Raw genomic sequence first — 16820 nt, 5'->3', positions numbered from 1 at the left:
CAATTTAGTCTGGATGGATCCAGAGGAGGAATCCAGTCTTCGCTCCGCCATGTCAGCAGGGAGTTTTACTGGGACGTCAGCAGGATCAGATCTCTGCTACTAACCAGGCTCTGGAGATGATGGCGTCACAGCTTGCTGAGCTCACCTCTGTTGTCTAACATCTCTGCCAGCCTCCCAATACTGGTCCCACTCAGGAAGTGTCCTCACCAGATCTGGCGGTTCCCCACATTTCTGGACCCTCAGAGACTTGTCTCAAACCTCCAGCCCCCTTCTCAGGTGAGGCAGGTCTTGCCACACTTTCCTTTCTCAATGTTTCTTGTTCTTCACATTGCAGTCCTCTGCTTTCCCATCGGAGACAATGAAGATGGCATGCATTATCATGCTCCTCACCGAAAGGGCTGGTGAATGGGGAACCGCCAAGTGGGACAACTGACATCCTGTTGCGCTTCATTCCAAGTATTCGCCACGGAGCTCTGCCGAGTGTTTGATTGCTCGGCTCAAGTTCGTGAGGTTGTGAGGGCTTTATCCAGACTGTCTCAGGGAGATTGGCTGGTCACGGACTATGCCATTGAGTTCTGCACCCTTGCTGCATCTTGTTAGAGGAACAATCATGCCATGTGGGAACAGTTTCTGCATGGGCTTTCCGACGACATCCAGGACAAAGTCTATCCCTTTGATCAACGTCTGGCCCTACGCCGCCATTCTCCACCTGCCTGGGTGGCTGACCACCATACCCTGTCCACAGTTTAGGCCAGGTCATTGGAATCATGGTCCGAGGCAGAGCCCAAGCAGTTCGGGAGGGCCCAGAAATCTCATAAAGAGAACCAGCGACGTCTCATTCAAGCACTCTGTTTTCATTGTGCCCATCCTGGTCAATTCTCCACTTCCTGTCCAGTAAAAGACACCACTCGTCAGTAGGCAGTTGATTACCGGCAAGCGCAACACCCCTGGACAAAACCCCCAGATTACTCTCTCTTCTCCCAGCCTGGCTGCAGTGTGGATAAACCAGTCACTCTGTCTCTGCATTGGTGGATTCCGGAACTGAAGGGAACTTTATGGACATCGACGTGGCTTCCAAGTGGAAAGTTTCAATGGTCCAATTGGATGAACCTATCACAGCCCATATCCTCAGCAGCATGCCCCTGACCAGTATCACCTATCCCACAAAGCTAGTCACCTTCATCTGACTGATCCAATCTCCATCCTTTTGTTTTTTTGTTTTTTTTTTGGGGGGTTGTCCTCTTTTCTACCGAATTTGGCATATCCAGTTCTAGGTCCTCGTGGTGGCTTAGTGACTCCTTCTCTCACCTCAATCTGGGTGGCGGAGGACGTATCTCAGTTGCCTCCACATCTGAGATGTCAATCTGCGTATCTTATCACGTGGCTTGTTGAGCGCGTTACTGTGGAGACCTACCGTGTGTGGAGGCTTCACGCTATTCTCCACGGCATCCATGCACAACTCACCATGCGCCCCAAGAGAGCGAGAACCACATTATAGCAACCATGAGGAGGTCAACCCAACGTGACTATACCCACCCTAGCAATTGGGCCAATTGGTTGTTTGGACTCTGGTCTCCAACTCCAGTTCCTTCTGATCCAAAGAGTTGAAGCTGATCTGCAATTGGTCTTTTTCAATAGTTAGATCACTGTAATTGACTTGCAACCTGTTTAATTTTTCATTCATTTCTCCAACCATATTTTTATAGTATAGCTTTATTTCTCTCTCTGCAATGAACTGCAATGTGGGGCAGTGGTGGCTCAGTGGTTGAGGCTCAGGTTACTGACCAGAAGGTCAGGGGTTCAAGCCACCAAGATGCCACTGTTGGGCCCTTGAGCAAGGCACTTAACTCCAGGTTGCTCCGGGGGGATTGTCCCTGTAATAAGTGCACTGTAAGTTGCTTTGGATAAAAGCGTCTGCCAAATGCATAAATGTAAATGTAATGATCTTCATTTGTTGCACTATAATGGTGATCACCAGAAGAACACATATGAGCCCAAGACACACTGTGCTCACCGTGAAACATCTACTTCCTCCTTGTAAGGGGGTTAAGATGGGCAAGGAGGAGGAGAGAACCGGCTTAAATCATATTTAATTAAACTCAAAACCAAAACACACGAACATAAACACACACATGACGGACATGCCCGTAATTCTCTCTCTCGAACCATCGTCACCAGCTGCCTTTATCCCTTGCGCGCCTCATCAGACCGATTGGGGACCGGGCGCGCGATATTCCGACATTGCCCCGCCTCCCTCCGCTCCACACTCCTGTAAAACACAAATAATTCACTCTACAGTATATTTTTAGAAACAACATTTCAAATAAACTGAAATTCATCATTGTATATAAAAATAGATACACTTTTTTATTAAAGACATATCCTGTTTGTTTTTAATTGCAGTACTACCAAAAAATATTCAAACAACTTGAAAAAGTAAAGAGAAAAATTATTCCATTTCAATCCATTAAACCGTTTGATATAAAAACAGAAAACATTACATTGCTCCTAGAAAAAGAAATAATCAAACCAACATTTTACAGTTCATGATTCCTCAAATTACTATCATGTGACACCAGCACTACTTCACACAAAACCTTTTGCTTACTGTGATTTGGAGCTTTTGGTTCAGTCGGTCTGTGACTCAGTTTGCCAGGTCCAAGTGCGTTCTCATTAGCATAAACATCCTCATCCCTGCGTTCAATATTTTCATAAATGTCCTCTAATTCCATTATTTGTTCAGTGTCTTCACAGATGATCTGCTGACTTTAGAATGATGCATACGTATAAACAGTCTAAACAGGAACAATTTTAAGCTGACGTCACGTTCTACGGTGGGTTCTAAAAATGGCCCATCTGTAAACAGTTAAACAAAATCAGTGAGAAATCCAGATGCACTGAGAGAGCTTGCTGTAATCTCTGATGGGAAGAAAGCATGAATAGCTTCATGCCTCAAGTTAAGGCATATATTGCCTTAAGTAGGGGTCGACCGAGGTAATAGAGGTGGGGCGGAGCCTGCTCTCAGGTTGACCTGTCAGTCAAAGACAAACTTGGTGTCATAAGAGTTTCCGTAGTTGGTCACGCCCAAAGCGATTCCCATAGTGAAATGCAGAGCGAAGTTAGAAAAAGTACCAAATTGTATTTGTGATGTAAATGCTAATCTGTCTTGTATACATCCCAGACAGCAGCGAAGTGACACCTCTCAATTGTCAATCAACCGCTGCGCTAAAACAAGAGTTTAAACTTTGCTGGTTACAAGCGGTTTAAAAGGAAATATTGTCTGATTGGAAAATGTTAAAAAGCGGATACACACAAGCATGGAAAATCACAGATCTTCTTCAGTGTCTGAAATCAACATGCAGGGACACGAACATCTGCAGCTCAGGTAAATTCAACTAATCCACTAAAATAACAGACAATTCTGCTCAAAATAATGCTTTTGTGCTTAGATTAATTTAAATTTGCTTTCTTTGTCTTTTCTGACTTTGTTGCACTTTATTGCCATGCAGTAACACACTGACAGAGTGATTGATGTCGTCATGAAACACAGTCCCTCCCCTCCAAATCCGATCACAAGTGGTCACAGGAGACGCATTTAAGCAACCAGGTGTAAACAGTGATGTGTCTCGTCTGACCACATGTGATCGGATCACCTGAGACACATCTTAACTCCAGCTGTAAACAGAGTCAAAGCGTTTACAGTTTTCGAGAAAATGAACTTCTGAATGACTTACTTGTAGTTGTCTCTGCATATTAAACTGAGATAGAAGAAATTATTTTAACACTGAAAAAGATACATGCTTCAGCTTTATAGGGTTAGTTCACCCAAAAATTTAAATTCTCACATCATTTCTCACCGTCATTCAAAGAATTCGCATTGGCATTTTACAGACATAATCTCACGATTTTCTCTGTTGAGACATCCAGGATGAGCACACAAATGCACCATTGTGAGTAGAGAAACAGATACAAATACAGATCTAAACCAAAACCAACGAAGCTTCTGTACTGCGTTCCTCCTACTCACTTGTAAACAGCGCTGCTCTTCTGGTTGTGACGCATTGACGCATGTGCGTCAATTTTCGTGTGAACATGCCAACGTGATTACATCACACGCGCATACCGCTGCTGACTGGAAACGATGATTTAGAGTTCAAAAAATACTTACATATTGATCTTTCTTGCACTAAAAGTGATCGTAATTTAATTTAACCACTAAAGTCATATAGATGACATTTATGCTGGTTCAAAAGTCTGATCACCATCCACTTGTATTTTAAGGACCTACTGAGCTGAAATATTTCTTTCTTCAAATGTGTTCTGGTAAAGAAAGTCACACACACCTGGGATGCATGATGGTGAGTAAAATATGAGAGAATATTCATATTTGGGCAAATTAACCCTTTAACTTAAAAATTTATGCAATTAATCGTGATTTAAAATTTTAATCAACTGAACGCACTAGAAAAAATATGTCATGCTTGTAGGAGTCATCACTATATATATATATATATATATATATATGCAATTTATGTGATGCTTACAAATAATTAGATTTACTCACAATACACAGTTACCTTTGAGTGGCTTTCAATGGAGAAAGATGTGTTCCTGTGCCCATAATTGTGTAGTTACAGCATCTAACAGCAGGGGTAAACTATCCCATACTAACCAGCCAAACCTTGACCATCACATAACGTTTCCTATAGAAAGTAAAGAAATACATGAGATTTGTTTTATTTATTTTTACAATGGTAATAATTTTATTTTACAATTTTTTATCTAAGAGAAATCATCAAAATATTTGCCTAATTTTGAAAATCACAAAAGCAGTTCATTCACAGACATGTTATATCAGAATATTAGGGTACATTTGGGTAATCTGGGACTTTATGGTACTTTGTACTTGCACTGTACTGTGTGTTTATTATAGCGATAAGAAAATACAGACCATTTTACATTTTTGTCGTAAGTTTCATCCATTCACTCTTAATTTTTAACACAAAAATACAAAGTCAACTCATGACAGGAAGGAATGAAACCTAATTCTCACAAATCCATCTTCTCTTGATATGAGAGATCATTCCGGTTGTTCAGGAAGGGTTTTGAAGAAAGCACTTCAACACAGTCCTCGTTCCCCCAGTCGTCATTTGGCTCATTTGTGTTCCAACATCTGAATAACGTGTGATCAGATTGTCAGTTATTTTACTCATTCAGGCACCTACGATGAAGTTTATAAGTAAAAAGTGAGTAAATGTGAGTGGCTTACCCTTTATTCAGTGTTGAATTATCCACCCATGTCATGCTTCCCTCTTTCATGGTATAAGACAAACCAATCCACATATTCAGCATGACCAATGAAGTGATGCACCTCTGTCCCAACAGTGAAAATGACCTGAGGGGTAGGCATAAGATCCCAGTTATGCTGGTTTGATGTTGATCTAGCTGATAGACAAGCATTTCAATGCTGTTCACCAGCAAAATTCAATTGTTATGTGGATTATGTAGGAAGTCTCTCTGGTTAAGATGTATTCCAGAAGCCATGTTGGAACACCAGCACACCAGTATCCTATGTAAAGTACCAGCATCCAAAACCAGATAAGCTGTTTTCTTCAACCCTAGGCAAAAGAATGAACATGTATATTTTTCCATGACCATGATGGTGGCTACAAAAGCCATCAAGAGTCTGTGACCAATCTGACTCAAACACCCTAAAATTGCCTTAACTGGACATTTGTATGTGGCTTATGAGTATCTGTAGGTGTCAGTGTTCTGCTATTTATTCCACAGAGATGGTATAAATATGGGGCCCTCTACTGGCCACAAGCGATTGAAAGAATCAATGTGTTCTGCACATCTTTTGTACATAACAGAATCCCAGAGAGCTTATTAGGACGATATATCATTTTAAACATCTCTTTTAGATTTAAATATTAATATTACCACATAATGGAATGGAAAACAGAGAGATCTTTGCTTAGGGTCCCAGAAATAATAAACTCATACATACACATACATGACTGTAGATGAGATGATGTTCTTATCCAAACCAAGTTATGTTTCAGTCATCATTTGTGTACATGGAGTCTTTTTTCCATACAATGAAAGTGAATGGTGACTAACATTCTGCCTATAATCTTCTGTTGTATTCCACGGAGGAAAGAAAGCCATTGAACAACATGACTGAGAGTGGGTAAATGATGAAATTATGAGTTTAATTTTGGGGATGATTTATCTATTTAAGTGCTTTGCTGAATGGGGCAACCAATGGTACCAAATCATGGATTCTCCCCTCAGAAATGAAGCATTAATGGAATATTTAACATTAGTCTTGCAGGCTCAGATTTACACTGCTACGTGTTTTGACTGAAGAGTTGTTTGAGTGAAATTAACGCCAACAGAACATAAGCTCGGTGTGCCTCAAAAAAGTCTGAAAACATTCAATGAACAAACTGCAAAATACAGTGTAGCTTACAGTGTCACTTATACACTGTTGTTTGCATTACCCCTCATTCCATTTTCTCTTCACTGGGCATCCAAGATCATTCCAGTTGTTCAGGATGGTTGCCGCAGGAATGACCTCAACACTATGATCATTTTACCGCAAAATCTGTGACTTTATTGCACTTAGAACTTCAGACCACTGAGACACATGATAGCTAGAATCAGCGGCAGATTGGCCATTGTGAGAACCAGGACTTTTCATGGTGGGCAGGTGTTTTGCCGAATTCTGTCTCCCGCTACTTGATTGGTCCTTGTCCCTAAAGCCTATCCCTACAACCCCCCCACCCCCACCGCCGCCACCACCCCTCTCAACAACTTTTGGGCCTGTTATTATTTCAAGTCCAGGGCTGATTTCTCTTCCCAGTTCACCCATGTCTAGAATATAGTCTTGATAACATAGAGCTGCTTGTGATGGAGCAGGAAATGAACAAACCGGAGGTCACGTGACACATCACTCAGTGTATCAGATTAACTCTACAAGAAACAGGATGCTGTTATAGCGATAAGAAAATAACAACAACATTATGTTTTTTGGTAAGATGACAGGATTTATAATAACAGGAACTTTAATCAGAAATTATATGATGGCAATAACACAAAGTTAACTTTCATGACAGGAAGGGATGAATCCTAATTCTCACAAATCCATCTTCTCTTCTCTGAGCATGGGATATCATTCCAGTTGTTCAGGAAGAGTTTCAAAGGAAGCACTTCAACACAGTCCTCATATCCTAGACTGTCATTTGGCTCATTTGTGTCCCAAAATCTGAATAATGTGTTATAAATATAAATATAAATGAAGATTGTCAGTTATTTTACTCATTCTGGTGCCAATAATTAAGAATAGTGAGAATAAAAAGAAGTTTATAAGTAAAAAGTGAGTAAATGTGAGTGGTTCAGCACTTATCCTTTATTCAGTGTTGAATTATCCACCCATGTCATGTTGCCCTCATTCATGATGTCAGACAAACCAATCCACGCTTTGTCCTTGACAAATGAACTGATGTAGCTCTGTGTGAATATAACACATTAGTAAAGCATGAAATCCATTTATTTCTCTCCTGTAACACTCAAAAACTTGTCCAAACTTCTACCTGTTTCTCTTCAGTGTTGATGATGATCAGATCTCCACCACGATCTCTACAGAACTGTCTGCTGTCAGACCAGCTCTTCTCCTCACTGGATATGAAGAACGAGTGCCACCCGTTTGATTTAACTAAACTCAAAACAAACACAAATGATGTTTTACGTGAACAGTGAAGCGAAACTCTCTTCAAAGCAACTGAGTCCTACAAACCTCGTTCAGAATGTTTGTTCTTCAGTTCATCACTCAAAGACTTGATTCTGGTCTCCAACTCCAGATTCTTCTGCATCAAAGATTTGTAGCTGTTCTGAAATGGATCTTTTTCACTAGTTAGATTACTGTAATTGACATGAAACATTTCTGTACATTTGTTGTACTCATAAACCGTGTTCTTGTATCTCATCTTTAACAGGTCTGTGTCAGCAGTGATCCTGGTACGCAGAACTATATTGACGGTGAACAGGAGAGCATAAAAGAGCCCGAAACACACTGTGCTCAACACACAACGAACACTTCCTCCTGACAAACACAAACACACAAACAGAAATGACTAATTAATAATACCATATTATTATAAACAAAGCTTCAAATCAACTTTGTCTTAAAAATAGACGTTTTTTAAAGAGCATAGTCATGTTTTAATATGTTGTTGTAGAAGTGCAACATTAAAAACCAAAAACAGTGCTAATAAAGTATTTCAGTTTCAGTCACACAATGTCCTGGAACAACTGCCCCTTTAAAAAGAGAAATACATTTTTTTTTCACATGAAACCTTCTTCTTACTGCGGTTTCGATCTTTTCTTTTGATTTGACTGAAAGTCCACTTTTGATGGGCATCTGTCTCCTCATCATCAATAACATCTTCATCTCTGTCCAGGGATCTCTTACTGGACTTGCTGTTCTCGTTTTCAGCATCTTCATAAATATCCTCCAGTTCCATGACTTCATCAGTGTCTTCAAAGATGAGCTGAAGTCTACAGGATGATCTGGATTATATACCTCACTTAACAGGATGTGTCTTCATTGATCAGATAGTAGGCCTATCCTTCAAGACGGAAAAACAAGACTCAGAAATTAAAAAAGTGCTTTGGCTTGACATAAGATGCATAGCATGCACGCATGCATAAGTAAGCATGCATTTTCATCTGCAAGTTATCTGCAAGAAAAAGTGAGCAACCATCAATAAATACAAATAAGTATTAAGGACTATATACACTGTAGATGTGTCAGCAGGCATTATGTGAACTGTCTTGTGAAATATCTGATTTCCTGTCCCTCGTCTTTTACCATTTATATACATCATATAATCTTAATCAGAACATCTCAAAGATGGATTAATGTGCATGTGTGTGTGTGTGTGTGTGTGTGTGACCTCAAATATTGGAGGAAGAAGTCACTCCCTGTGGGAGGCTGGCTGAGGTGCCATCTTTGGAGGAAGTACTGAAGGCGATCCGGAGCCTGAGACCAGGAAAGGCACCGGGCAGAGATGATCTCCCAATCGAAATGCTGAGGGAGGGTGGCGTTTGTGCACAGACTACCCTACATGACATCATAACAACAGTCTGGACCAATGGGCGGGTTCTGCAGGATTGGAAGGATGCCCTGGTGGTTTCTCTCTTTAAAAAGGGGGACCGCACTAATTGTAACAACTATAGAGGCATCTCGCTCCTCAGTGTGCCGGGAAAGGTCCTGGCAAGGATTATTCAACATCACCTTGCCAGGCACGCTGAGGAGAGGCTTGCAGAGCCCCAGTTTGGTTTCAGGAAAGGGCGGTCTTGCACAGATGCCATATTTTCTGTCCGTCTGCTACAGCAGAGGTGTAGGGAATTCCAGCAAGACCTACATCTCTGCTTTTTTGACCTGGTCAAGGCCTATGATTTCATACACGCCTTCAATGGCTGTACCAGAGGAATTTCCATTTGGTACAGATATAATGGGAGGTTGATCGATGCCCAGGTGCGGTCAAGGGATTGTGGAATAGTGGTGGTGGTGTAGTGGTCTAAAGCACATAACTGGTAATCTGGTAATCAGAAGGTCACTGGTTCGATCCCCACAGCCACCACCATTGTGTCCTTGAGCAAGGCACTTAACTCCAGGTTGCTCCAGGGGGATTGTCCCTGTAATAAGTGCGCTGTAAGTTGCTTTGGATAAAAGTGTCTGCCAAATGCATAAATGTAAATGTGAACGTGATTGCTGCTCACTCAGAGGAGGAGTTGGAGGCGCTGCTGATGAACCTAGAGCTTGCCACTAAGAGATGGGGCCTTACCATCAGCCCAACCAAAACTAAGCACCTGCCTGGGTATTATGCACCATCGGACACTCCACCCCCACAGCTCCCAATTGGTGATGGGGCAGTTGTGGAGAGAGTGGAGTGTTTGCCATACCTGGGCAGTGTGCTTATGACCAGCTCCGGTTTGATAGCAGAGGTCTCACTCCGAAATCAGTCGAGCAGCATTGTAATTTCATCAGTTGCGTAATGCTCTGTGGAAGCTACCCGTTTTGTCGCTCCACACGAAGCTTCAGGTATTCTCGTCCATGGTCATTCCCTCCCTTCTCTATGCTTGCGAAACGTGGACCCCCCCTAATGGAACATCTTCGCTGGTTAGAAACATTTAGGCTGGCCTGCCTAAGATCCATCCTGGGTTTAACCAGGCTGGAGTGTGTGAGGAGCTCACAAATCTTTGAAAGATGTGGAAAGAGTCCCATCGGTGAGCTCCTCCGGCAGGCAAGGTTGCGTTGGCTGGGTCATGTAGCCCGCATGCCCGGCCACCGCATGCCTAAACAGCTTTTGTTCGGCTGGATGGAGGGGGCTAAGCGGGTGTGACACGGGCTGGAGAAGAGATGGAGTGATGCGGTACAGGGGGATGTGGAGCTGAGTGGACTTGCCGATGACTGGTACCAGTGGTGTCAAGATCGGCCTCTTTGGAGGAGGCTCGTGAAGGACTCTACTGGCCAGTTGGAGGCAGGTGCCCTCCAACAACAACAGAGGGCAGAGGAGCGACGCTCACAACAATGAGCAGAGCGCCAGGTGGCTAAAGCACAGCAAGTTTACACAGTAGGGGGCGCAGGTGGTGCATTAGCCAGTCATCTCAGTCAGTCGACACGTGTCACCTGTTGGATTTGTCCCGTGACCTCCTGCCAGCGGGCGTTCGACACTTCACGTCGCCTCAATGTGCACATACCCTGGCACAAGCGTCGTTGTTGTTGTTGTGTGTGAGTGTGTGTGGGTTTGGGTGGTTTACGAGGACATTTTTTTACATTACAAACTGGTAATAAAAAGGGTATTCGGCTATAAATGTGGTTTATGAGGATATTTCAAGTGTCCCCATAATTCAAATAACTTAAAAACTATACTAATACTAAACAATGTTTTATTGCAAATGTAAAAATGCAGAATGTTTTTTGTGAGGGGTAGGGGATATAATCAACAGTTCATACAGTATAAAAATCATTATGGCTATGAGTCCTCATAATGATAGCTGCACCAACATGTGTGTGTGTGTGTGTGTGTGTTTGTGTGTATGTGTCTGTCTGTGTGTGTTTGTGTGTGTGTGTGTCTGTCTGTGTGTTTGTGTGTGTGTGTGTCTGTCTGTGTGTTTGTGTGTATGTGTGTGTGTGTCTGTCTGTGTGTGTGTGTTTGTGTGTGTGTGTGTGTGTCTGTCTGTGTGTGTGTGTGTTTGTGTGTATGTGTGTGTGTGTTAAATCAACACCAACAGACCTCAAGCTCAGTGTTCATAAAAAAGGGATTGTTCACCCAAATATTTAAATGATATCATTATTTGCTCACCCTCATGATATCCCAGGTATGTATGACTTTTTTCTTCAGCAGAACATATTTGAACAAAAAAAACCCTGAAAAATATCTCAACTCAGTAGGTCCTTAAAATGCAAGTATATGGAGATTTCTCTTTTGAAGCTCCAAAAATCACAGACAGTCAGCATAAACGTCATCCATTTGACACAATCTGTTATATTACTTCCCTCTAATATGACATGGTCACTTTTGGTGAGAAAAAATACATATTTAATCAGGGGTGGTGCACCTTTTTTCCATTAAGGGCCATTTGAGTATTTACAAAATAATTTGTGGGCCATACAATTGCTTCTGATTGTGGGTTTAAATTAGTTTCACACATTCATATTCATGCCTACAGTGGACTAATTTGATAAAAATGGTCTCATATTACAGATAACGCCCTACATTTTAAGAAATTTGGAATAATTAATAAATAACATTGTATATTTTATGATAAACATAATGACATTTGTATTTCTAAAGTTTAAAAGCATGCCATTTCAGTTCTGTGTCCTCTATTTTTTTTTAGCAAAAATCTTATTTTATTCCACTGGATGGCAGCAATTACTAGAAAAAATAATGTTATCTCTATCAGTTTCCATCACATTATACAGATCTAAAATGTAGCTGGTGCTCAAACACATTCTTGCCCTCACCCATAGACAGCAAGTCTTTTTTATGTGCTAAGAGCTTCTACTCTATTCTGAGTTGTCTAGAAGCCCAAACAGAGAATCCCAGCTTTACAATGATGTGTAACGTTTAATCTTCAATAGATGAGAACCCATTTTGCTGATGATATGTTTCTCATACTTTTTCTACCGAATTTCATATTTAGTTCAAAATGTTTTTGACACAAAATTGGATTATTCAAGCAAACTCACTGTAATGGGATTAATGGAAATGAGGAGGCGAGATCCGGCTTGACAATATAAATCATATTTTATTGATTAACTTAACCAAAAAGACACACACAATGGGATCAGACAGCTGTCCGTAGCTCTCTCTCTGTTGCACTGCCATCTCCAGTCGTCCTTTATCCCTCTCGGGCTAATCAGCCCAATTAGGGGCCAGGTGTTCAGAATCACTAACCGACCCCACCCTCCACCCTGCTACAATCGTCCTCTGTTCTCTCAGGCCAGTGAGTCCTGGTATGACGTACATCCCCCCCCTCCCGCTTGGTGGTTGGAGGGGGGTTCAGGGGCATTACTTGTGCCTCGTCTGCCAGCAGGTCATTCCCGTCTACCTGGATCAGGGGAGGGGACAAGGGGAGGGAAAAAGAAAATGTGATACCTAAACGGCGTAACCACAATCATGCCAAATTAATAAAACATTTAAAAAGAGAGGGAAGAGGCCAACACAGAGCGGCCGCGGAAGAGAGAGAGAAGAGAGAGAGAGAGAAATGTACTTAAAATGTAAATGTAGTCTGGTGCTCGGCCACTCCTCCACCTTCTAATGGATGACAGCCGCGCCTCCTCGGGTGGTATCAGAGTTAGTCCTCCGGCCCCTTGCGGACGCAACGCCCCACCAAGTTTTTGTTGGACGGTAGGGGTCTGACCTGCCCCTGGTAGCGGTAACCGTTCCAGGCAGTTGGTTGGGAGCCCCTCCTCCCTTCATGGTCGGGGACCGTTCCTCCGCCTCCAGGCAGCCGTGCTCCTCTGTCCTCCGGTGGATGGCCATGGCTGCTCCTTTGGGGTGGATGGTAATAATAATAATAATACATAAGTCTTATATAGCGCTTTCCAAGGAACTCAAAGACGCTTTACAAATGAAACAATCAATGGTGAGAGTGGTATTATAGATTGTAGGCAAGGTGAAACAGATGGGTTTTGAGCAGTTTTTTGTAGGTGGTTAGTGAGTCCGAGTTTCTGATGTGGATGGGGAGTTCCAAAGGGTGGGGGCAGCGATGGCGAATGCTCGGTCCCCCAAAGTTCGGTGTATTGATTTGGTGATGGGTTTGAGAAGGCCTAAGTCGGCAGAGCGGAGGCGTCGGTAGGGGCGGTGATGCTGTAAGAGGTCTGTGAGATATGGAGGTGCCAAGTTATTGAGGGCTTTGTAAGTGATGAGCAGAACTTTGTAATGGATGCGCTGTTGTACAGGGAGCCAGTGAAGCTGTTGAAGGACAGGGGTGATGTGGTCTCTGGAGCGGGTGTGGGTGAGGAGGCGGGCAGCGGAGTTTTGAACGTATTGCAGTTTTTTATATCAGAGGATGGGAGACCATATAGGAGACTATTGCAGTAGTCGAGTCTTGATGTAATGAATGCATGAATGAGAGTTTTCGCAGCAGATGTGGAGAGGGTAGGACGTAGACGAGCAATATTACGTAGGTGGAAAAAGGCAGTTTTGGTGATATGACGGATATGGGGCTTAAATGTGAGTGTGGGGTCAAAAATGAAACCAAGATTTCGGATCTGGGTAGAGGTGGTAACTGTATGGCCATCAACGGAGAGAGTGAAGTCTTGGGAGGAGGGGAGGAGTGATTTGGGACCAATGACGATGATTTCCGATTTATTGCAATTTAGTTTAAGGAAGTTGGCGTTCATCCAGGATTTTATTGCAGAGAGGCAGTTTGTGATGGTTAATACTGTGGCAGGAGTGATGGATCTGGTGCTAAGGTATAGTTGTGTGTCGTCTGCATAACTATGGAATTTTAATCCATGCTTATGAATGATAAGTCCAAGTCCAAGGGGAAGCATGTACAGGATAAACAGAAGGGGACCTAGCACCGAGCCTTGAGGGACTCCGTGATTGACAGGTATGGTGTGAGACGTACAGTTGTTGATGGATATGAATTGAGATCTGTTGGTAAGGTAGGAGGTGAACCAGGAGAGAGCTGAGCCAGAGATGCCAAGATGTTGTTGGCGTTGTAAAAGGATGGAGTGGTCAATGGTGTCGAAGGCGGCAGAGAGGTCAAGTAGGAGGAGGATGGAGAGGGAACTAGAGTCAGAGGCGAGCAGGAGGTAATTTGTTACTTTGAGTAGTGTAGTTTCAGTAGAGTGATGAGTACGGAATCCAGACTGAAAGGTTTCGTAGAGCTGATTTGATAGGAGGTGGTGTTTTAGTTGAGAGGCGACCGAGCGTTCCAGGATTTTAGACAGGAAAGGTAGGTTAGAGATGGGGCGGAAGTTGTTGGGGTTGTCAGGATCCAGGCCAGGTTTTTTAGACGAGGTAGAGACGAGGACTCTACTACGGCGCATCCCTCCTCCTTCCCAGGTTTCTGCACCAGTGTAAAGGGATTAATGGAAAAGAGGAGGCGAGAACCAGCTTGACAATATAAATAAAATTTTAATTGAGAATTGAACCAAAAAGACAAACACAAACACTCAGATGTAGTACAGCGGTCCGTAAATCTGTCTCTCTCCTGCACTGCCATCTCCTGACGGCCTTTATCCCTCTCGGGCTAATCAGCCCAATTAGGGGCCGGGTGTTCCGAATCACGACCCGGCTCCACCCTCCACCCTGCTAAACATTATTTTAATGGATGTTTTTTTTTTTTTTTACAGTTAATTGAATCAGGGACATTTATTTACTTTTCATATTTTTCCTCAAATGGCCTCGTGGGCTGAGTAAAATAGTCTTGCGAGCCTTATACAGCTCTGATGCCTGACGTTCCCAAGTCCTGCTCTAAATCATGCATCTGCTCTGCAGCGGTACGCGTGTATGATGTAATCGCATTGGCATTTGAAACATGCGAGAACTGAGGCACTTGCATCACAACCACTGTTTACAAGTGAGGAGGAACGTTGTACAGTAGCTTGGTTGGTTTTGGTTTAGATCTATATTTATCTACTTCTTGACTCACAATGATGCATTTGTGTGCTCATCCTGGATGTCTCAACCGAGAGGAGAACGTGAGATTACATCTGTATCATGGCAAGGCGAATACATCACACGAGAGACCGCTTGGACTCCACCCTCTCGTGAAGTGTTGTATTATAGTTAAAAAGTACTTAAATATTGATCTTTATTGGTACCAAAAGTGATCGCATCACTTTAGAAGACATTAACTTAATGATACTTATGGATGATGTTTATACTGACTGTCTGTGATTTTTGGAGCATCAAAAGAGAAAACTCCATCCACTTGCATTTTAAGGATCTGCTGAGCTGAGATATGTTTCTATTTTACTTCTGACATGTCCTGGTGAAGACTGAAAGTCATACACACCTGAGATATCATGAGGGTGAGTAAATAATGAGATTATTTTTTATTTTTGGGTGAACTGGGTGAAAAATGTAATATCACATGACCCTAAAACTGATCAGATTCAGTCTCACTTTATAACAAATATGCTAATTATTATGAATTTACCCCTAAAACACCACACAACCGAGATGTTATAAAGGTGTTGTAATAATGTATTGCAAATCTTCTAAGAGCAGGTTTAAAACACAAATCTTTCTTCATAATTTATATATATTGTACATACAAATTAGTACATAGTTACAGCATCTACCAGCAGGCGGCAGACTGGACCATGTGACCAGCCAAATCTTGACCATCATGTAAAGTTTAATACAGAAAACTAGGAAATATAAAATAAAAACAAAAATCCTGTGAGTTTATTACTATGGAGACAATTATTAATATCAATGATTTCCTTATTCAGTAACCGAGAATGAAAACAGCTTGATTTCATGAAAATACGTGATTGTGGCAGTATTTTTGCAAATCGATATTACATGCTTCATTTCACGTTTGGTTGCAGTTTCATAGTGAATTGTCCAGCGGGGGGCGCCAAAAGCGAGTGAATTGTGTCACAATCAGAAGAGATTTTTAAGGTGAATATTAGATTTCAATGATTAAGCATTCCTCCCTAACCTAAAACTTTAACGTAAATATAAGCAATATTGTTTTAAAAGCAACAAAACAGACATCCTTTCCCTAAACGAATACCTAAACCTAACCTATAGTCTGGAAAAAACAAATACAACATCAAAAAAGCAAATTTTCTGAGGCAACCCCTTCATTTCAAGTCACTTTTATGACACTTTCATCTCACAAGTCAGCTAGCGGGTTTGTCATGTCTTGAATCGGGGTCTACCGAGTTCAAAGTCCAATACAAAAAGCTAATTACAGGTGAGCAACCGCAGAAGCTATTCATGTTGGAAAGTTTGTAAATGTAGGTGAGTCTGTAATACAAGTGGAATAATTTCTAGTTTTCATTTCTAGTTATCATAACATAGTAGACTGACAGTGCAAAAAAATACAGTAAGTGTTAATAAAGTAATAATAATAGATTTTATTTATTGCCGCCTTTCACAGCACTCAAGGACCCCTTACAGCATAAAAAAGCAACAATACAGTGAGTGAAAATACAAAGAACAGCAAAACATACAATTTGAACAAGATAAGATCAATAAAAACTAATACAAAGTAACCTAAAAACACATGTATATGAATTATTTAACAAGTAGGCTAATTTGAACAAGTATGTT

The 16820-nt window shown here is 41.9% G+C and overlaps 1 protein-coding gene across 1 annotated transcript in view; it reads left to right on the top strand.

Annotated features, from left to right (window-relative positions):
• The window catches only part of LOC127651650 (zinc finger CCCH domain-containing protein 13-like), a 70908-nt gene that overhangs the window by 6829 nt on the left and 47259 nt on the right, over window positions 1-16820 (top strand). The gene's annotated exons all lie outside the window — the stretch shown is intronic.

Source organism: Xyrauchen texanus, chromosome 11, assembly GCF_025860055.1.
Source record: "Xyrauchen texanus isolate HMW12.3.18 chromosome 11, RBS_HiC_50CHRs, whole genome shotgun sequence".
Classification (NCBI taxonomy): Eukaryota; Metazoa; Chordata; class Actinopteri; order Cypriniformes; family Catostomidae; genus Xyrauchen; species Xyrauchen texanus.
Note: the sequence above shows the minus strand (reverse complement) of the source record. Positions and strands in the feature narration are given on the sequence as shown.